Here is a 20,419-nt window from a genome sequence, read left to right as displayed (position 1 = left end):
AGCAGCCCAATAGGGTGGATGTGACCATTGGAAGAATCAGTCAGTACGTGGACAAAAGAAGAAAAAGAAAAAGAAGTCATCGATGATTTGTTGTTTGGAATCAGTCAATACGTGGACTAAAGAAGAAAAGAAAAAAAAAAAAAAAAAAAAAAAAAAAGTGATCCATGATTTGTTGTCTTTCTATTATTGTTTCAATTAACAATTGAGATTCGCAAGTGTCAGCTTGGATGGCTGCATTACATTCTATCCATCCATCCACTACCTATAGTTAAATGATTTATTAACTTAAATCAGTTCTAGAAATCAATAATTTACCACATCAAAGCTAATAATTCATCCACGACCACGACATTCTAGGAAAATGGTTAAACTAGCCAGCACGACTTAATTTTGTAATCTGAAAATCATGCAGTCTGCCACAAAGTCAAAGTAGAGAAAGGAGCGGGAAAAAGAAGAAGAAAATCTCGCTAGACTCAACTCAATTATAGCGAGAAGCAATTTCTAGACAGCACAGGTTTTCGCACATTTCACAATCCTACGTACTTCTTCTCTTCAATCCATCGCAAAGCAGAAAAAATGGTTGGTGTGATGGCGCTCGCACCATTGGCATCTGCACTATTGGGGGCAATGTTTACAATTCTGACAAGCAGCCAGGTGAAAAACTTGTTTGCAAGCGAAGAGAAACTCATCAACAAGCTGAAGACAGAGCTGCTGACTGTTGATGCAGTGCTCGTTGATACAGAGGAGAAGCAGATGACAAATCCAGCGGTGAAAGAGTGGCTCAACTAGCTCAAACATGCTGCCTACGATGCTGATCATCTGCTGGAGGAGGTTGCCACTGCCTCTTTGAAACGCAAGTCAGAAATTGCTTCTAATTATTTCAAGGGAAAAGCTAAGGCCGGGGAAAATGAGGCAGCGGAGTGATCGTCTACTTTAAATCCATTTCACGATGGTGTAAAAGACAGGCTCAAAAACATGGTTGAAAGACTGGAGAGATCTCCTCAATCTCAAGGGAAGTGTAAGCGTGAAACCACCATTCAGATTGCAGACTACTTCTTTGCTGGATGACTCTGAAGTGTTTGGTAGAGATAAAGATAAAGACGAGCTCATGAAATTTTTGCTTGGTGATATTGCACAAGGAACTGGGGTTGGCAAGACAACGCTTGCTCAGCTTTTGTATAATGACCCCGGGGTGATGGAACGTTTTGGTGAATTCAGAGCATGGGCTCATGTTTCAGAAGACTCTGATGTTTTTAAAATAACAAGAACAATTTTCGAGTCGTTCAGTTTGACGGACTGCAATGTCAAAGATCTCAATGTTCTTCAAGTCAGACTAAAGATGAGATTGAGCGGGAGGAGATTTCTGTTTGTCTTAGATGACATTTGGAATGAGAATTTAATTGATTGGCAGTTATTGTTAACTCCCTTAAAAGTTGGAGCTTGCGGGAGTAGAATTATTGTCACGACTCGCAATATAAGTGTTGCATCAATCATGCAGGCGGTTTTTACTCATCATCTATTGCATTTGTTAGATGAAGAATGTTGGTCATTATTTGCAAAACACGCATTAAGGACTAGCAACCCTGATGAACATCCAACTTTAAAAAGGATTGGTGGTAAAATTGTGAAAAAGTGCAGAGGGCTACCTTTAGCTGCAAAAACACTTGGGGGTCTTTTGCAATCAGAAGTAGAAGCTGACGAATGGTGTAATATACTGAATAGCGAGATATGGGATATCCCAATTGATAAGAGTAGCATACTTCCTGCTTTAAGATTAAGCTATTATCATCTTCCTCCACATCTCAAACGATGTTTTGCTTATTGTTCTATATTTCCCAAGTGTTATTAATTCAAAAAAGAGAAATTCGTTCTCTTGTGGATGGCAGAAGGTTTCTTGCAACAGCCAAGTGGTAATGACACAATAGAAGAGGCTGGAGACAAGTACTTTCATGAACTGTTGTCAAGGTCATTTTTTCAACCATCGACTCAAAAGAAACGGTACTTTATGATGCATGACCTTATCAACGATTTAGTTCAATTTGCAGCCGGAGAATTTTGTTGCAAGTTTGAACATGGCAAGCCACATAAAATTTTGGGAAAGGTTTGGCATTTTGCATACTTGATGGGAAAGCTTGATGGTGCTGAGAAATTTGAAGACCTTATGCAAGTAAGGACTCTGCGGACCTTCCTTCCACTAACCTTTTCAAACGGTAATTGCCCTGCTTTAAGTGAAATACAGTAGTTAGTACTACATGGTTGCCAGAAAATAAACACTTACGTGTGCTTTCTTGTCAAAAAATCACTAAGCTGCCAACAACTTGGTGCAATTTGCTATGTCTACGATACTTGGATCTTTCTTACTCTAAAATTATATAGTTACCTAAGTGGATGTGTTCTTTGTATAATTTGCAAACATTATTGTTGTCAAATTGTTATGATCTCAGTGAGTTACCAGAAAACATTGGAGGCCTCATTAATTTACGTCATCTAGATGTGAGCAACACCAATTTAAGAATGATGCCACCCAGATTTGGAAGATCAAAGAATCTTCAAGTGGTGACTGATTTTGTTGTAAGCAAAGATCTTCATTCTTCAAAGATAAGTGAATTGGGCCAGCTTTCACATCTTCGTACACTTTCCATCACAAAGCTGGAGAATGTAGCCTATTTTAAACATGCTTTAGAGGCCAACTTGAAAAGCAAGAAGTATCTCAATGAGTTATTTTTCAAATGGACTACTCATCATCAGGTAAAAAATAAAAATGTACACGCCCATCTGCAGACTCATCAAAAACAGTATGAAAATGTACTCATTAATCTGCAGCCTCATGAAAATTTGAAGAAGCTTATGATTGAAAACTATGATGGCACAACATTTCCCAATTGGTTAGGTGATGCCATTAATCTGAGCGAGTGTAAATATTGCGAGTCCTTGCCATCATTGGGGCAGTTATCTTCTCTTCAAGAGCTCTACATTGTAGAGATGGAAAGATTACAATTGCTGCATTCTGGATTTTATGGGGACGGTCAGTTTGGAATCAAGCCATTCAGATCTCTGAAAATTTTGTCATTCATAAAATTGCCATGTTGGAGTGTGTGGACACATGATGGTCAAGATATCCCTTTCCCTTCCCTCCAAGAGCTTCAAATACAAGATTGTCCTCGATTGAAAGTTTACCGAAGAAACTCTTCCTTAACAAAATTGGAATTATCTGATTGTCCGAAGCTCCTTCCATTTTCAGAAGACAGTTTCCCCTTGAAGCTACAATCTGTGGTCATTACCAATTACAACAATCTCACGCCTCAGAAGCAATGGGGTTTACATGGAATGAAGTCTTTAATTTGTTTTAAGATTGAAGGTGGATGCAGTGAGGCAGAGTTGTTTCCAAAAGAGCAATTGCTACCCAACACTCTCACTTCCATTTGCATCAGCGATTTTCCAAATCTCATAAACCTAGGCGAAGGGCTTCACAGTCTCACCTCATTGAAAAAGCTAGAGATCAGCTGTTGTGTTGAGTTCGAGTTGATGCCAAAAGAGGGATTGTCTCCCAATCTACATTCTCGGGTTATAACCAATTGCACAAATCTCATGCCCCTAAAGAAGTGGAGTATACATGGAATGAAGTCTCTAACTTGTATTAAGATTGATGGTGGATGTAGTAAACTAGAGGTGTTTCCACATGGGGTGCTACCGAACACTCTCACTTACCTTTGTATTAGGAACCTTCCAAATCTCATAAATCTAGGGGAAGGGCTTCACAGTCTCACCTCACTGAAAAAGCTAAAGATTAAACACTGCAAGAAGCTTAATAAGTTGATGCCAAAGGAGGGATTTTCCCTCAAACTACAATCTCTGTTTATTACCGATTGTGAGAGCATCTTGCCTAGCACAGAATGGGGTTTGCATGGAATGAAGTCACTGGCTCATTTTATGATTACAGGTGGATGTAGTACGATGTTGTTTCCTGAAAGGGGAGTGCTTCCAGACAGTCTCATTTCTCTCTGTATCAGCAGACTTCCAGATCTCAAATACTTGGTCAATGGGCTTCGGCACCTCACATCGCTCAAAAAGCTGGAGATCGACTGTTGTAAGAAGCTTGAGTTGATTTAAGCAAAGGGATTACCAGCCTCCCTTTCTTCTCTTCGTATACGAAAGTGCTCTTTGCTAGCCTTGCGTTGCGAACAGGATGGAGGGGGGAAGATTGGCCTAAGATTTCCCACATTTCCGATTTACAAATTGACTAAATTTCTTGTCAATTATCATGGCTGGATTAGTTTTTTGTCTATTTTGGGAAGGATGCATGTGTTATTTGAGTTCTTGTATATTTTTTTAAGGGTGAGGGTGTCTTAGACTTGTGACTTGAGATTGATTTCTTGAAGTACAAGAAACAGAAAAGGTTGTAGCGCGATGAGATGTAGGTTGATTTGAGTCTACAAAGTTATTATTAGATATTCCGAGAGTATACTCTCAAAGTATTTAACAAGTTCCTGTCTATACAAGTATGTGACTGCTGAAAAAGAGTTGGGAAGTGTGTATTCCCTTATCTCATCCCCCTTCTTCCATATATGTGTGTGTGTTTCTCAAATAAATAAATAAAAAAATTCGTTTTTTTTTTTTTTTTTGAGAAGGTTGTAATTTGTATTATTTTGACAGTGAATGATTGGCATTATTTGTAAACATATGGGCTTTTACTTGGCCGAATTGCATTACATTTTGTTGTTTGTTTATTTATTTATTTATTTTGGTAAATATTAAGGATCTATTTATATGGTGTCTTTTCACTAAACACTAATCCCTAACTATAACACGTTAGTGTCATTAACATGTCACAATAAATTTTTTTTTTTTTAGTAAACACAATGAATTGGGATTAAATATTAGTATTTATTACATAAAACTCAAAATCATTTTCACTGGTTCAACATTGTTATTGGAGTTTTTGGTTAAATATTGCTAAAATCTAAGTTTATTGTTGTGCCCTCCATGCCAAATTATTGGTTGAATTAAGTACTTATGTTTAGAAATCAAATCCTTCCCATTTTTGAAGAATGTTTGGAAATATTAGTTTTGACATAAAAGTGTGAAATTTAGCAAGTGGATGAATTTTTTTACTTTGTTTAACTGCTGGTCAACTTGATAAAAAATGGTTAGGCATTTTGATCATTTTGACCTCAAACATGTAAAATTGGGTGATATGATATCCAATCAAGATAAACTTCTCCATTTTTAGTATTTCTTTATCCTAGAATCAAAATAGTAGTTTTTGCAATTTTTGGGTAAAAATTAGGGTTTTAGAGCGTAAAACGAGACGAACACAATACGGTATAAACGAAGTGTTTTAACAGTTTAGATGGGCATCTACCAAATTGAGTGAGGTTCAGTTCAGGTTTTTAACATTTCTTTTAACCATGCTACGGTTGCTTTCATATTAGACGATGTAATGAGTTGCAATTAAAATATTCTTTGGTGGGTATTTTCGTGGTTCCTGTAATGTGTAATTGTTTTCTTGTAGATGTCTTCTACTAGTGTAGCATCTGGTTAACGAGGCGTATCTACTAAAGAAGTGTTGAAATTGGAGGGAACATGATGACTCACACAGTCTAGCCTTTTTTTTCTTTTTCTTTTTTTTTTTTTTTTTTTTTTTTTTTTTTTAATTTTAGAACAATGTTTTATAATTTTTGGCACATGTTATTAGAGTACCAGCATCAGCTTTGCAATGTTAAATGTCATTTTAATGCATCAAAATTTACTTTATCTATTTTATCTAAGGGTGTCAAATGGGTGGGTTTGGGTGGGTTTAGAGTGGGTATAATTGGATTAGATACATCAAACTCATTTACACATTTATTGCTCATTTAACTAATTACTTTTAACCTAAACCCAACCCAACACAATTACTATGGGTAAATCCCAATTCACCCAATTATCCAATAATCAAAATTACCAAAATGCCTCTATACTTGAAAATGACTAAAGTACTCTTATAATCTTTGAAAATTACCAAAATATCCCCTAAACCTATAAAGAGACCAAATATGCTCAAAACCACTAAAATTGACAAAAATACTCTCGAAACCTAAAAGATTACCGAAATACCCTCAAAGCCTAAAAATTGACCAAAATACCCCCATAAACTTAAAAAATTACCAAAATACCCTTAAAACCTAGTAAATGTCCAAAATATCCCCAAAACCTAAGAATGACCAAAATACCCCCCTAAACCTAAAAAGATGATCAAAATACCCCCCGAACCTAAAAAATTACCAAAATACCCTTGAAACCTAAAAATTGACTAGAATACCCCCCCGAAACCTAAAAAATGTCCAAAATTCGAAACCTAAAAAATGTCCAAAATTCGAAACCTAAAACATGACCAAAATACCCTCCAAAACCTAAAAATTAACGAAAACACCACTTTAACCTAAAAAATACTAAAATACTTTTGAAACCTAAAAATTGACCAAAATGCCCATGAAACCCATAAAATGACCAAAATACCCCCAAAACCTATAAAATGACTGAAATACCACCTGAAACCTATAAAATAACCAAAATACCCCCAAAACCTAAAAAATAACTGAATACCCCCGAAAAATAAAAATTCACCAAAATTCCCCTTAAAACTAAAAAGGCCAAAATACCCCCGAAACCTATGAAATAACGAAACACCCCTGAAACTTAAAAATGAAAAAAATACCCCTTAAACCTATAAGATGATAAAAATACACCATAAACCTAAAACAAATGACCAAAATACATCCAAAATTTAAAAAATGACCAAAATACCCCGAAATCTAAAAATTGATTAAAATAAACCCAAGCCTAAAAAATTACCGAAATACCCCCAAAACCAAAAAATGACTGAAATATCCCTGAAACCTAAAAAATGACTAAAATACCTCCAAAACCTAGAAAATTACTGAAATAGCCCCAAAATCTAAAAATTAATGAAACACCCCTAAAACATAAAAGATTACTAACATTCCCTCGAAACCTACAAAATGACTAAAATACTCTTAGAACCTTTAATTTGATGAAAATACCCTCGAAACATCCAAAATATCTCAAACCTATATTTTGGTAATTTTAGAGGCTTTGTGTGTATTTTGTTCATCTTATAGGTTTAGTGGCATTTTGGTCATTTTAGATATTTTGAGCAGTATTTTGGTCGTTCCAGAGGTTTAGAGTTATTTTAGTTGTTTTAGAGGTTTTAGGGTATTTTTGTTAATTTTAGAGGTTTCAAGTTATTTGTTGTCATTTTAGAGGTTTTGGGTGTATTTCAAACATTATAAAGGTTTAGGGATATTTTGATCATTTTATAGATTTGAGGATATTTCGGTCATCTTTAAGGTTTTGGGGGTAATTTAGTTATTTTTTAGGTTTCAAGGGTATTTCGGTCATTTTTTTAAGTTTCGAGGATATTTTTGGTCATTTTTTAGGTTTCGGGGTATTTCAGTCATTTTAGGGGCTATTTTGGTCATTTTATAGGTTTGAGGGTATTTTGGTCATTTTTAAGGTTTTGGGGGCAATTACCAAGATCTTAATCACTTTCTTGTAGATGACAAGTTCCCTTTGCCAAACATGAGTGCTCTCTTCCAGCATCTTTCAAATGCAAAAGTATTCTCAAAATTTGATCTTAAAGCAGGATTTTGGCAATTAGGAATCCATCCAGAAGAAAGGTACAAAACAGCGCTTTGCATTCCAGATCACCATTACCAATGGACAGTCATGCCCTTTGGCCTCAAAAATGCCCCATCCCAATTTCAGAAAGCAATGGTAACGCTGTTCCAGCCACTCTTGGCCAATGCATTAATCTTTGTGGATGATATCCTCCTGTTCTCAAAAGATGCAAAATCCCATGAAAGGTTGCTCACTAAATTCTATAATTTAGTGAATCTCAAGGAATAATGCTTTCAAAAAAGAAAATGGCCACTGGATAATCTTTTATAGATTTCTTAGGAGTAAGCATTTTAGATGGTAAATATACTTTGCAGTCTCACATAGCTATCTCTCTTAACGAATTTCCAGATAAGCCCACAAGTGCCAAACAGATATAACAATTTCTTGGAATTGTTAATTACATGCCTGACTTCATCCCAAAGATTTCTAGATATAGGAACTGTTTAGCTCAACTCCTAAAGAAAAACTCTCCAGAGTGGAATTCTATTCACACAAAAGCAGTTTAACAATTGAAAGATTAGCAGAAAAGCTTCCCCCACTACAGATTCCAAGATCAGGCAAACGAATTTTGTAGACAGATGCAAGTGACGAGTATTGGGCAACAAGTCTTTTTGAAGAAGTTGATGGAAAATAAACATTTGTGGATATAAAAGTGGTATATTCAAGCCTTCAGAACTTCATTACCACTCCACTTTCAAGGAGATCCTTGTAGTAAAATATGGAATTGAAAATTTCCAGTTTTATCTCCTTGGGCATAATTTTTTAGTAGAAATGGACATGTCCTCTTTCCCAAAAATGCTTCAGTTCAAAAGAAAAATGCTTCCACATCCTCAGTTACTCAGATGGTCAAATTGGTTTTCACAATGGTCTTTTCAAGTAAAGCACATTAAAGGAAAAGATAACCTGATCACTGATTATCTCTCTAAAAAGCCTCCAGCTATTAATACCACAATTGTTGCTCCACCCCTATGTGTATATCCTATTATAGATCCATCCTTATCCTCAGGCTCTTCCTCTACACCCCTTGATGATATTCTTAATATGATAGAAAAACCTTCCTCCAGAAATAAAAGACCAAATAAAGATCTTGACCCTTGAAGCCAGATCCAAAAAAATCATTAGAGTCCTCCATAATTACCTTAAAGAACACCACAACCACTTTCTTGTCATTTATCCTGACTTGGACCATCCATGGAAAACCCCTTTTGCTTTTTGGATAACCAACTGGACAGTCATACATTATCTTTACATATGGTATTTACTCAATGAGTACTACTTGTGTCTTCATTTTGAATCAAAATTTTACAGATTTATTTTACCTTGTGAAAATAGATATTTTCAAAAATTTTGGTTTGAAATTTTGAAAAATGATGCTCATGGTGGAGATTGGAAAAAGTGTCCCATCATAGAACATCCAAGATTTGGTCACAAAATTACTACAGGATGTATAATTTCAAAGCTCAATTCAAAAAAGGACATCCAAGCGGATGGTATCTTTCACCCATCAGAAATGCATTGGGTCACTAACCCAGATGACACTCTCTATTTACACATGGACACCTCTTGGGTATCCTATCACCGTGCTCTTACAAAAGCAGAATCCCTTAATAAGGGAATCTTACTGAAACAGGATCAAGCACCCCAGAAGATTTCAGACAAGAGTGGCCACATGAAGACATTTGGCAAATGCCTAACCCTTTTGTTGGATTCGATGACCCCTATTATGATAACTATGACCCAGATGTTAATGCTGACGTCGATGAAGAATGGGACTAAACAGCTCCAACACTTTAAAAAAAAAAAGTCCCAGAAACATTCCAAGGCATCTTAGCCTTATCCATGGTTGTTAGAACACTTATTGCCCCATGCAAAAGCTTATCCAGAAGCAACTAGTTAGGCCCCTACTTCCATCAACACCTGTCAATCACAAGACATACCCCTACCATCTTGTGTAAAGCATATTGTAAATTGTTTCTAAATCTGGTTTGAGTTCCATTGTCTATAAATAAGCTCTTTGTATCTTTGTAATGGCAAGAAATAACCTCCCTCAAAAGTCCTTGCAACCTATGTAAAAAGTCTGTTGAATCTAATAATATTAGCCAATTTGTTGTATCCAGTTCAGTATTTTAGTTATTTTTTAGGTTTAGGGAGTATATTGGTCATTTTTTAGGTTTCGAGGGATATTTATGTCATTTTTTAGGTTTATGGGGCATTTTTGTAATTTTAGAGTTTTCATGGGTATTTGGGTTTTTTTAGTGGTTTTGGGGTTGTTGGGGGCAAAAAAGTTTCCTTCCCGACAAATAAGATTTAAGTTGGGTTGGAGGTCTAAACCAAAACTCGATGATGGGCTTCGACGCATGGCCCAAAGGCTATCAGTGAAGGTCCAAGAAATCCACTATATTTTATGCCTTGGGCTTAGATTGGAACTGACAAGAGTGCCCCATGAACAATCCCTACAGAGAACACGTCAGCATGGTTGAAAAACACACTGTAAGAAATAGCCCAGCGGTAAAGTATTTCTGCAGAAAACAGCCCAGCAGTAAAGTGTTTCTGCAGGAAAATAACCCAGTAGTGAAATGTTTCTATAGAAAAGAGCCCAGTGGTGAAGTATTTCTACAAAAAACAGCCCAGCAGTAAAGTGTTTTTGTAGGAAATAACCCAGGAGTGAAATGTCTATATAGAAAACAACCCAGCGATAAAGTGTTCTTGTAGAAAATAACCCAGCAGTAAAACAAAACAAGATAAGTCTCTAGCCGTTAGTTACTTTACAGACTAAGGGAAATATCTACGTTTTCAGACTCATCATCCGTTAACTCTGGAGAGGAGTCTTCTAGTACAACAATATGAGAGAAAAACTCTATAGTAATAGTTACATCATAACCATTGATAGTAAATGAATTAGTAAATATTATGGGTTCCATAATGACAAATAATGGAGAAGACTTAGTGTGAGATGAAGGGAGAGAGAGAGAGAGATCCCAGCTAGCTCAGCAAGATCATTATTGGTGCCATAGCATGCTCGTGAATATAGTGTATGTAGTGAGTACAGAGAATTATTTGTGAGTAGTATGAGTAATGAGTGAGAGTGTATAGTAGTACTGCTGGAATGTTCTGCTGGGACAAGTAAGTGTTTAAAAGTAGAGCTACAAGAAAGTATTTGTGAGCTAAGAGCTGGGGAACTTATTTTCTAGGCTTGAAACTAAGAGCTCAGAGATTTTTTCAGGGCTGAAAGCTTAAGCAGAGAGGAAGAACCTTTCTGGTGTATGTATTAGTGTATTGTTGGTTGGTGTAAGGTTGAATTTATTCAACCATCTAATTGGCTTTATTCCGTGCCAAATTTGCTTGTAATTCAGCATTTAGTAACCCTGTATTTAGGTGGGTTTGTTGTAAGGGTAGTGAGTGAGATAGAGTGAAGATTGCTCAAGAGTGTGCAAGAAAACAGAGACTCGCGGCTGGGACTCGCGGGTGACTCACGGCTGCAAGCCGCCAAAAGTAGCACACGTGCCAAGCATGCTGGAAGATGAACAGTCATGCTAGCTGGAGCACTACAGGACAAAACAGGACAACTGGCCATACGGTTAACTCGCGACTGGATCTCGCAACTTAGTCAAGCCGCGAGCCACCCCTGTTTTGTAAAACCTGACGTTTCACATTCCTCTCCCACTCCAGTATAAATACCCCTTTTACCCACGATTGAAAGAGAGCTTCCAGAGAGAATTTTAAGAGAGAAACCCTAAAGAAAAACAAGATTGTTTCACCCACAATCTATACCTTAGAGTCTCTTCAAATTCCTCTACTCTCTTCCTCTCCATTGTCAAATCCTTGAGAGGCATTATACCAAACCTGGTTCTCACCATCATCATCACTGTGAGACAGTTGTTTGGGTTTCTGGGAAGCAGTTAGGAAGAAACCAATCTTCATTGGTTGATGCTACGGTCCAGTAGCGGAATCCGAGAAGCTAGAAAAGAAAAAGGTTCGGCGCAACCTCGTTGGAGCAAGAAGCTTGGAGGGCTTAGGTGCACTGGGTAAATTAGGCTTGGAGGGTCTATTGCTTTCCTTGTATCCCAACTGTATTTTCTAGTGGATTGTTTACCGCTTGGAGGGCGGCAGAGAGGTTTTTCACCGAGGACTTCGGTTTCCTCTTCGATAACACATCGAGTGTTGTCTTTGTGTTTGCATCTTCCTTCCTCTCTATCTTTGCCTTTTTATTATCTGCTGTGGTTTTATTTTGTTATGGCTTAGATAGTCTTTAACTAATTTCGTATTATAGCATGTGTTAAGTTTCCGCACACTAGTTGTTTGACATATTGCTTGTATTGGTTAAGTTGTATTTTGGGGGTCTAAACATTCAAAGGTGTTTTGTACACGTTTTTGAACTTTCAATTGGTATCAGAGCAGGTACACTTGTTGTGGTTTTATTACCTAAGTGTGATCCTAGACCCCTGTGTTGTGATTGTTGTTTTGGATTACACCATGCTGAATTGTAGCTTAAGTGTTTGTGAAAATGACTCTATGCATATGTCTGAAAGGTGTCTTACTGATGGTCTTGTAGAGCTGTTAAAAACTAAGAAACATGCTAGAGTATTTGTTCACATGCTGGAATATCTTGGAAATCAGAATCATGACTTACACAGTAGCTTATTTGAATCTAAATCATTGATTAAGAAATATAAAAGAAAGAATAGAATGTTGTGTGAGATGATTGAGAATCTGAAAATGAAAAATCAATCTGAAAGAAGCATGAAAACTGATGATGATTTTGTGTTTGAAGGTCAAGAATGTCTGTCACATGTGAACCTATTTGTGCATACCTCATTGAAGGTGTTTAATGCGTGTTTGTGGTATCTTGACAGTGGGTGTTCACGCCATATGACAGGGGATAAGTCACTGTTTGAGACACTCAAAGAAAAGGTTGGTGACTATGTGACCTTTGGTGATGGAAGTCATGCTCAAGTTCTAGGCAAAGGAACCATTGAGATACCTGGTTTGCCTCTGTTGAAAGATGTGCTGTACATAAAAGGGCTGAAGGCGAACTTGCTGAGCATCACTCAAATTTGTGATGATGATTTCCTGGTACAATTCTCTAAGAAGGGATGTTTGATCATCAATGAAGAGGGGATTCAGGTTTTGGAAGGAAATCGGACTACAGATAACTGTTATGGAATAGTTCCCACGGCACCCATATCGTGTAGAAGTGCTCGTGTGGATATGTTGGAGCTGTGGCATCACAGATTTGGGCATGCCAACTTCAAACAAGTAGCAAAAGTCTCCAAACTTGAAGCAGTCGAGGGACTTCCTAAGTTTGGAAAAGTGAAGAAGATCGTTTGTGGTGCATGTCAAATGGGGAAGCAAACTAAGGCAAGTCATCACAAGGTGAATGTGATAGCCACCTCTCGGTGCTTAGAGTTACTTCATGTTGATCTAATGGGGCCTACCAGAACTGAAAGCCTAGGGGGGAAGAGATACATTATGGTCATTGTGGACAACTACTCAAGATACACTTGGGTTGAATTCCTTAGAAAAAAATCAGAAGCTTGTGAGAGGTTGGAGATTCTGTGCAAGAAACTACAAAACGAAAAAGGGATTCCGATAGCCAAAGTTAGAAGTGATCATGGGAGGGAATTTGAGAATGCAAGATTCGAGTCCTTCTGTGAGAAGAATGGAATTAAAAGAGAATTTTCAGCTCCCAAAACTCCACAACAAAATGGAGTGGTAGAGAGAAAAAATCGTGTGATTCAGGAGATGGCAAGAGTCATGTTGCTTAACAAGCAAATACCTCAAAAATTTTGGGGAGAAGCTGTCAACACCTCGTGTCACATTGGCAATAGGATTTTCTTTCGAGTTGGTACAAAGAAGACTGCCTATGAGATATGGAATGGGAAGAAGCCTAAGGTGAAGTATTTCCGGGTGTTTGGAAGTAAATGCTATATCCTAAATGATCGAGAGAATCTTGGGAAGTTTGATGCGAGAAGTGATAAGGGTATTTTTCTTGGCTACTCTACTACAAGTCGAGCGTATAGAGTGTTTAACAAGAGAACAAAGGCTGTGATGGAGTCCACAAATGTCAAGATTGATGATGCCTTACCTAAGGTGGAAATGATTGATGATGTTGAAGGGCCAAGCACCAAAGAGCCCGATGTTGAGGTAGAAGCTTTGGATATAGAAGGTAAAGAACTTATACCAGAAGTAGAATCGACTCCCATCAACCCAAGAATGGAAACGAGATCGATGTCTAGAACATCAAGTCCTCTTACTCCTCAAGAAGTTCATCCTCCTATCTCTCGTAGTGATGAAGTTTCCACTTCAAAAAGGCCATCTTCAAGAGTTATCAAGAATCATCCGGAAAGTAATATCATAGGATCTCTTGATGATGGTCTTCGCCTCAGGAAAGGAAACATTCTGCTAGCCAATCATGTAACATATCACTGTTATCTTGCACAGTTTGAACCAAAGAGGGTTGAAGAGGCTCTTCAAGATGAGAATTGGGTTGAGTCAATGCATGAAGAGCTGAATCAGTTTGTGAGGAATGATGTGTGGGAACTTGCTCCACGGCCTGAGAACGTTCATGTTATAGGCATAAAGTGGATTTTTAAAAACAAAACTGATGAAGATGGAGAGATAATTCGAAACAAATCTCGGTTAGTAGCTCAAGGATACACTCAAGTAGAAGGAGTGGATTTTGATGAATCATTCGCTCCGGTGGCAAGACTCGAATCCATTCGAATCCTCATGTCCATTGCGTGCACTTTGAATTTCAAACTTTATCAAATGGATGTAAAGTGCGCATTTCTGAATGGATATCTAAATGAAGAAGTATTTGTTGAGCAACCAAAAGGATTTGAGGATCCTCATTTTCCAGATCATGTATTAAGATTGAAGAAAGCCCTTTATGGCTTAAAACAAGCGCCTAGAGCCTGGTACGATCGTCTTACACATTATCTTCTAGATAGAGGTTTCAAGAGAGGGTATGCCGATCGAACTCTGTTTGTCAAAAATGATGAAGATTATCTCCTTGTGGCACAAGTCTATGTTGATGACATAGTGTTTGGGGCAACTATCGAAGATCGTGCTACTGAATTTTCTGAGGAGATGAAGAAGGAGTTTGAGATGAGTATGGTGGGGGAGCTCACATTCTTCTTGGGTCTTCAAGTCAAACAACAGAAGGAGGGTATATTTGTATCTCAAGAGAAGTATGCTAGAAACATTGTCAAGAAGTTTGGACTAGACTCCAAAAAACATGCCTCCACTCCCATGAGCTCTTCCACTAAACTGAATGTGGATTCGTCAGGAGTTGAAGTAAGTCCTACATTGTATAGGAGCATCATAGGGAGTTTGCTCTACCTTACAGCCAGTAGACCGGACATTGCTTTCAGTGTGGGCGTTTGTGCCAGGTACCAAGCTAATCCGAAGGAATCTCATCTGACTGCTGCTAAGCGAATCATTCGATATGTGAATGGTACTGTAAACTATGGTCTGTGGTATTCAAAAGACTCAAATGCTTGTCTTGCTGGGTATTCAGATGCTGACTAGGCTGGCAGTGTAGACGATCGGAAAAGCACTTCAGGCGGCTATTTTTATCTTGGTAATAATCTTGTCTCGTGGATGAGCAAGAAGCAGAATTCAGTGTCTCTATCTACTGCAGAAGCAGAATACATCGCTGTTGGAAGTTGCTGCACTCAGCTTCTTTGGATGAAGAAATTACTTCATGACTATGGAATTCCTCAAGAAACGATGTGTGTCTTCTGTGACAACACCAGTGCCATCAATCTTTCCAAGAATCCTGTCCAGCATTCAAAATCCAAACACATTGAGATTCGTTACCATTTCATTCGGGATTTGGTAGAGGAAAGAGTTGTGTGTCTTGAGTTCATACACACCAACAATCAAAAGGCGGATATCTTCACCAAGCCTCTCGATGGTCCACGGTTTGAATCACTCCGTAAGACCATTGGTGTTGGTACAATTCCTTGACTCTTTTGTGTGTTGTGTGCTTCACATATTTATAATATGATAAGTCTGTTTGTGTTGGGGCACACACCTCTTTGATTAGCTCTTTGTGTAACATGTTTATTGTTTGTTTGTCCATTTGTGATTACTGTTGTTTCTTTTTATGTTTGTTCAATCAGTTTCTTCTTTTGTGTCAAAAAAATCCAAAAATCACATAAAAATTAGAAAATCAGAAAGCTTGATTGACTTTGTTGAGTTTTTGTTTCAAAACTTGTTTTGCCTTGTACCTTTGTGCTAATGGCATTGTGCATTTTCGAGCATTGCTTGTTTCTTTGCACTCATATCTCTGTGGGAGAAATCTTGAAATCTTTGTGATTATTGTAAATAGATCTTCAAACTTGTCATGAATGATTAGTGAATGGTTTTGTTGATCTTGAGACATGCATAGACTTGTGTCTATATATCTTCCCACTCTTTATTTTTGTTTTGCTATAAAGAGCTCACCAAATGTAAATCTCTAAATGAAAAGAGATATTGAGCTGCAAAAGCCTGTCGCACATTCTAGTATTTGACTAGGAAAAAGGGTAAGCGACCTTTTATTAAAGTGAATGTTTATTCAAAAAGGCCAAAGGTCTGTTCTTTAAAGTGAAATTTCATATATCACTCTCACAATGAGAGATGATTGCCTCAAAAGATCAAAAAGATCAAATGCTATGATTGATAGTGGAGTCAAATGACAAGCTCCAAGTTATGTTATCAAGTTATGTGGGAGGTCATATATACATATTTCTATAATTGAGATGGGTCGCATGATCTAGTGCTAATTGTGTATGCCTTGGTTGCATTGATCATTGAAGCTTCACATTAGACGAAGGACTATCTCATTGTTGATATCCACACACAACACACAAGTTTATGTTCAATAAATGTCATATTCATTTGTGTGATTGTACTCGATGAAATGTGTTTTCACATGCTCAATCTTTGTTAATTCAAGCACAAAAATATTTTTGAGTGTTTTAGGTATTTTTGGAAAGTCTTTTGTTTGAAAAATCTGAAAATTTCAAAAATCCAGTTTTGCCCTGTTTTGGCGGCTCAGTCGCGGGTATGTCAAGTCGCGTGCCTCAGTCGAGTCTTCGCGAGTAATTTTTGGCGACTTGTTCGCGAGTGGAAGGTCCAGTCGCGTGGTTTACTCAGAGATTTTCGCGGCTCATCTCGCGACTCACTCGCGGGTAGACCTTCCAGTTGCGAAAAACACTTAGAAAATTTTTTCAAATTTTTGTCCTTGAGTGTTTTGGCGGCTTGATCTGGCGACTTTTTGGCGACTCGTTTCAGTCGCGAAAATCGCGTGTTTTGGACATACAGGGGCAGTTTTTAAACTTTTTGTTTTTCCCTCGATCTTTTTGTGACTGTTCATTGTCTTTCTCATCTGCTCTTACCCATTCACACCGTGCCTCCATTTTCAATCTCCATTATTTGCCTCTTTTCAGCTCAAAATCGTCGACTAACAGGTATGGTTTTTTCTGTCTTGAACTCTATTTTACTTGTTGTTATGGTTTTTCCTCTGGATTATTCACATTTGATTGAGATTTTGTGATGAGTTTTTAGCTCAACTATTACTCTTTGTCCATGCTTTGCTTATGGAAGCTTGTGTTTCTGTTTTTGAGCTAGTTTATTTTGGTAGTTGTGTTCTTCATCATGTGCTTAGCTAGGGTTAGCTATTTTTGTCTGATCTGCTGATTGATGTCGTGTTTCACTATGTTTCTGTGTGGTATCCTGTTGATTTGTTGTTGAATGTGGGTTCTTTTTCAGCTGATTATGTGGTTCTATTTGGACTCCCTCTACTGTGTAGTTCAATTTGGGTCATTTGTGTCCCTCATTGGTTTTCTTTTTCTGACCATTTTCATCCAGCTATTAGGGTTTCTTCATTTTCCCCAAATTTCCACTAACCCATTGCTAATATAGTCTGTTGGATTGTGTTCTGTCATTTCCCTTGTTCATAATGCAGACTGGTCATGTCACCGTTCAAGAAAGCTACTGTGAAAGGAGGTAGTTCCAAAGGGAAGGAACCAGTAATTGATGTTGATGATTACCCACCTCAACCTAAAGGGACTCGCTCTTCATCAAAGAGATTCGATCCCAACAAGTTCAGATCATATGCAGCCTATCAGTCTTATGAAAATTTCTTTCTACATGCCAAACCATTACTAGAAAGAGCTTTGGATCAGTCCTCACTTCATGACACTGACATTCCGAAATGGTTTGCTCACAAGGATTGGAATTACCTTCTCTCTGATCTGGATGACGCGTATGAAGAGTTGGTAAAAGAATTTTATGCTAACGCAATTGTGGAAGGAGATGAACTTAAGTGCTGGGTTCGGAAAAAGAGCTTTTCTGTCTCTCCTACATATCTGGCAGAAATTCTTCACATCAACAGACCCATTTTCCGACATTCACCGGTTTATGATGATCTCTGTCCTGATGAGGAGCTTCTCAAAGAAAGTCTTGGTCAAGACTTGGAGTTCTCACCCAATGGCAAATCAATCAGTGTTTCCTCTCTTTCTCCAAAACTGAGAGTGCTTACAATTGTGATGTTTCACAATTTGTACCCTTTATCAAGCACTGGGTATATGAACCTCGGACGTGCTTTGTTTCTTCATGATCTAATCTCTGATGTGGAAATAGACATCTGTGCTCATATCTTTCATGTTCTGCGCAAAACGGTTCTTCGAACTGAGTCTCGGATATGCGTTCCTTTCTGCAATCTCATTTCACGGATCTTGAAGCTCAAGGGAATTTATCCAACGGCTGATGAATCTCCTATCCCCAAACCAAGTCCAATCAACATGCATACATTCAATGCAAGCATTGGACATAGTCGGAAGAGAGCCAAACCAGAAACTTCTGCATCTCACAGTGACTCTCAGTTTAGCACTCTCTCCCTAGATGAGAAACTTGATCGCATTGTATCCTCTGTCCACGAGTTGAATACAAAGATGTCTGGACTCACAGCTTCTCTACACCATCAAAGCACTCGATGGGATATGAAGTTTACTTCTCTTCAAACTCAATTGGATCAAATTCAGAGAAAGCTGGAAGAGGATGACTAGTCTATTCCATGACAAAAAGGGGGAGTGATAAGCATGATCAGAGGGGGAGGATATTACCTAATGAGGAGTGTCATTACCTAAGGGGGAGTGTCTTTACATTCTTCTTCAGTTTCAATTTTCTCTTTAAGTTGATATATTGTGTTTTGTAAACTGTTATTCAGGATGTTTTTGTGTTTGTACCCATGTGCTTTTGTAAGCTTTTAGGGTTAATGTTTTATGCATAGTTTGTAGGCTTTATGGTATGTACCTTGCTTAATGCAGCCTTTATGCTATGTTGAAATCAGTACTTTAATCTAAATGTTGTGCATTTTGGTTTATGTACTGTCACTCTTGTGCCCTTGTAGGATTGTTCCTAGATGCATATGCCTTGTGTGTTATGCATTGGTTGAGTGTTGAGCATACAAGTGTCTTGCCTTGTGCTTGTTAACTTGTATGTCCTTGTGTTCATTCCAAGTGTGAATGAGCACTGTGATCACTACCTTGTGGTGTTCACTTGGTTGATCAAGCCATGGTTTGTTTCCTAACTCCATCTTTGCTTGATCACATATTGCCTGTTTCATATGCATTTATAATTTTCTGCTTACAATGATCATGGTGTATTGTTGTGTTTCAGGAGTATTATGTTCATATGATTCAAGTGCTTCACAGCTTCTAGAATTAGGTGTGAGTGAGTTTTGTTCAACTGTTCCCAACTCACATGTTAAGTCTAGAGTCTGTTTTAGGGTTTTGTCACGGAATAGCCAAAGGGGGAGATTGTAAGGTTGAATTTATTCAACCATCTAATTGGCTTTATTCCGTGCCAAATTTGCTTGTAATTCAGCATTTAGTAACCCTGTATTTAGGTGGGTTTGTTGTAAGGGTAGTGAGTGAGATAGAGTGAAGATTGCTCAAGAGTGTGCAAGAAAATAGAGACTCGCGGCTGCAAGCCGCCAAAAGCAGCACACGTGCCAAGCATGCTGGAAGATGAACAGTCATGCTAGCTGGAGCACTACAGGACAAAACAGGACAACTGGTCATACGGTTAACTCGCGACTGGATCTCGCGACTTAGTCAAGCCGCAAGCCACCCCTGTTTTGTAAAACCTGACGTTTCACATTCCTCTCCCACTCCAGTATAAATACCCCTTTTACCCACGATTGAAAGAGAGCTTCCAGAGAGAATTTTGAGAGAGAAACCCTAAAGAAAAACAAGATTGTTTCACCCACAATCTATACCTTAGAGTCTCTTCAAATTCCTCTACTCTCTTCCTCTCCATTGTCAAATCCTTGAGAGGCATTATACCAAACCTGGTTCTCACCATCATCATCACTGTGAGATAGTTGTTTGGATTTCTGGGAAGCAGTTAGGAAGGAACCAATCTTCATTGGTTGATGCTACGGTCTAGTAGCGGAATCCGGGAAGCTAGAAAAGAAAAAGGTTAGGCGCAACCTCGTTGGAGCAAGAAGCTTGGAGGGCTTAGGTGCACTGGGTAGATTAGGCTTGGAGGGTCTATTGCTGTCCTTGTATCCCAACTGTATTTTCTAGTGGATTGTTTACCGCTTGGAGGGCGGCGAAGAGGTTTTTCGCCGAGGACTTCGGTTTCCTCTTCGATAACACATCGCGTGTTGTCTTTGTGTTTGCATCTTCCTTCCTCTCTATCTTTGCCTTTTTATTATCTGTTGTGGTTTTATTTTGTTATGGCT

The 20,419-nt window shown here is 38.1% G+C and overlaps 1 pseudogene; it reads left to right on the top strand.

Annotated features, from left to right (window-relative positions):
* The first annotated feature begins 576 nt into the window (after window positions 1-576).
* LOC126722617 (putative disease resistance RPP13-like protein 1) lies at window positions 577-4,110 on the top strand (annotated as a pseudogene).
* The last annotated feature ends 16,309 nt before the right edge of the window (window positions 4,111-20,419 follow it).

The sequence above is a fragment of the Quercus robur genome, chromosome 4 (assembly GCF_932294415.1).
Source record: "Quercus robur chromosome 4, dhQueRobu3.1, whole genome shotgun sequence".
NCBI lineage: Eukaryota > Viridiplantae > Streptophyta > Magnoliopsida > Fagales > Fagaceae > Quercus > Quercus robur.
Note: the sequence above shows the minus strand (reverse complement) of the source record. Positions and strands in the feature narration are given on the sequence as shown.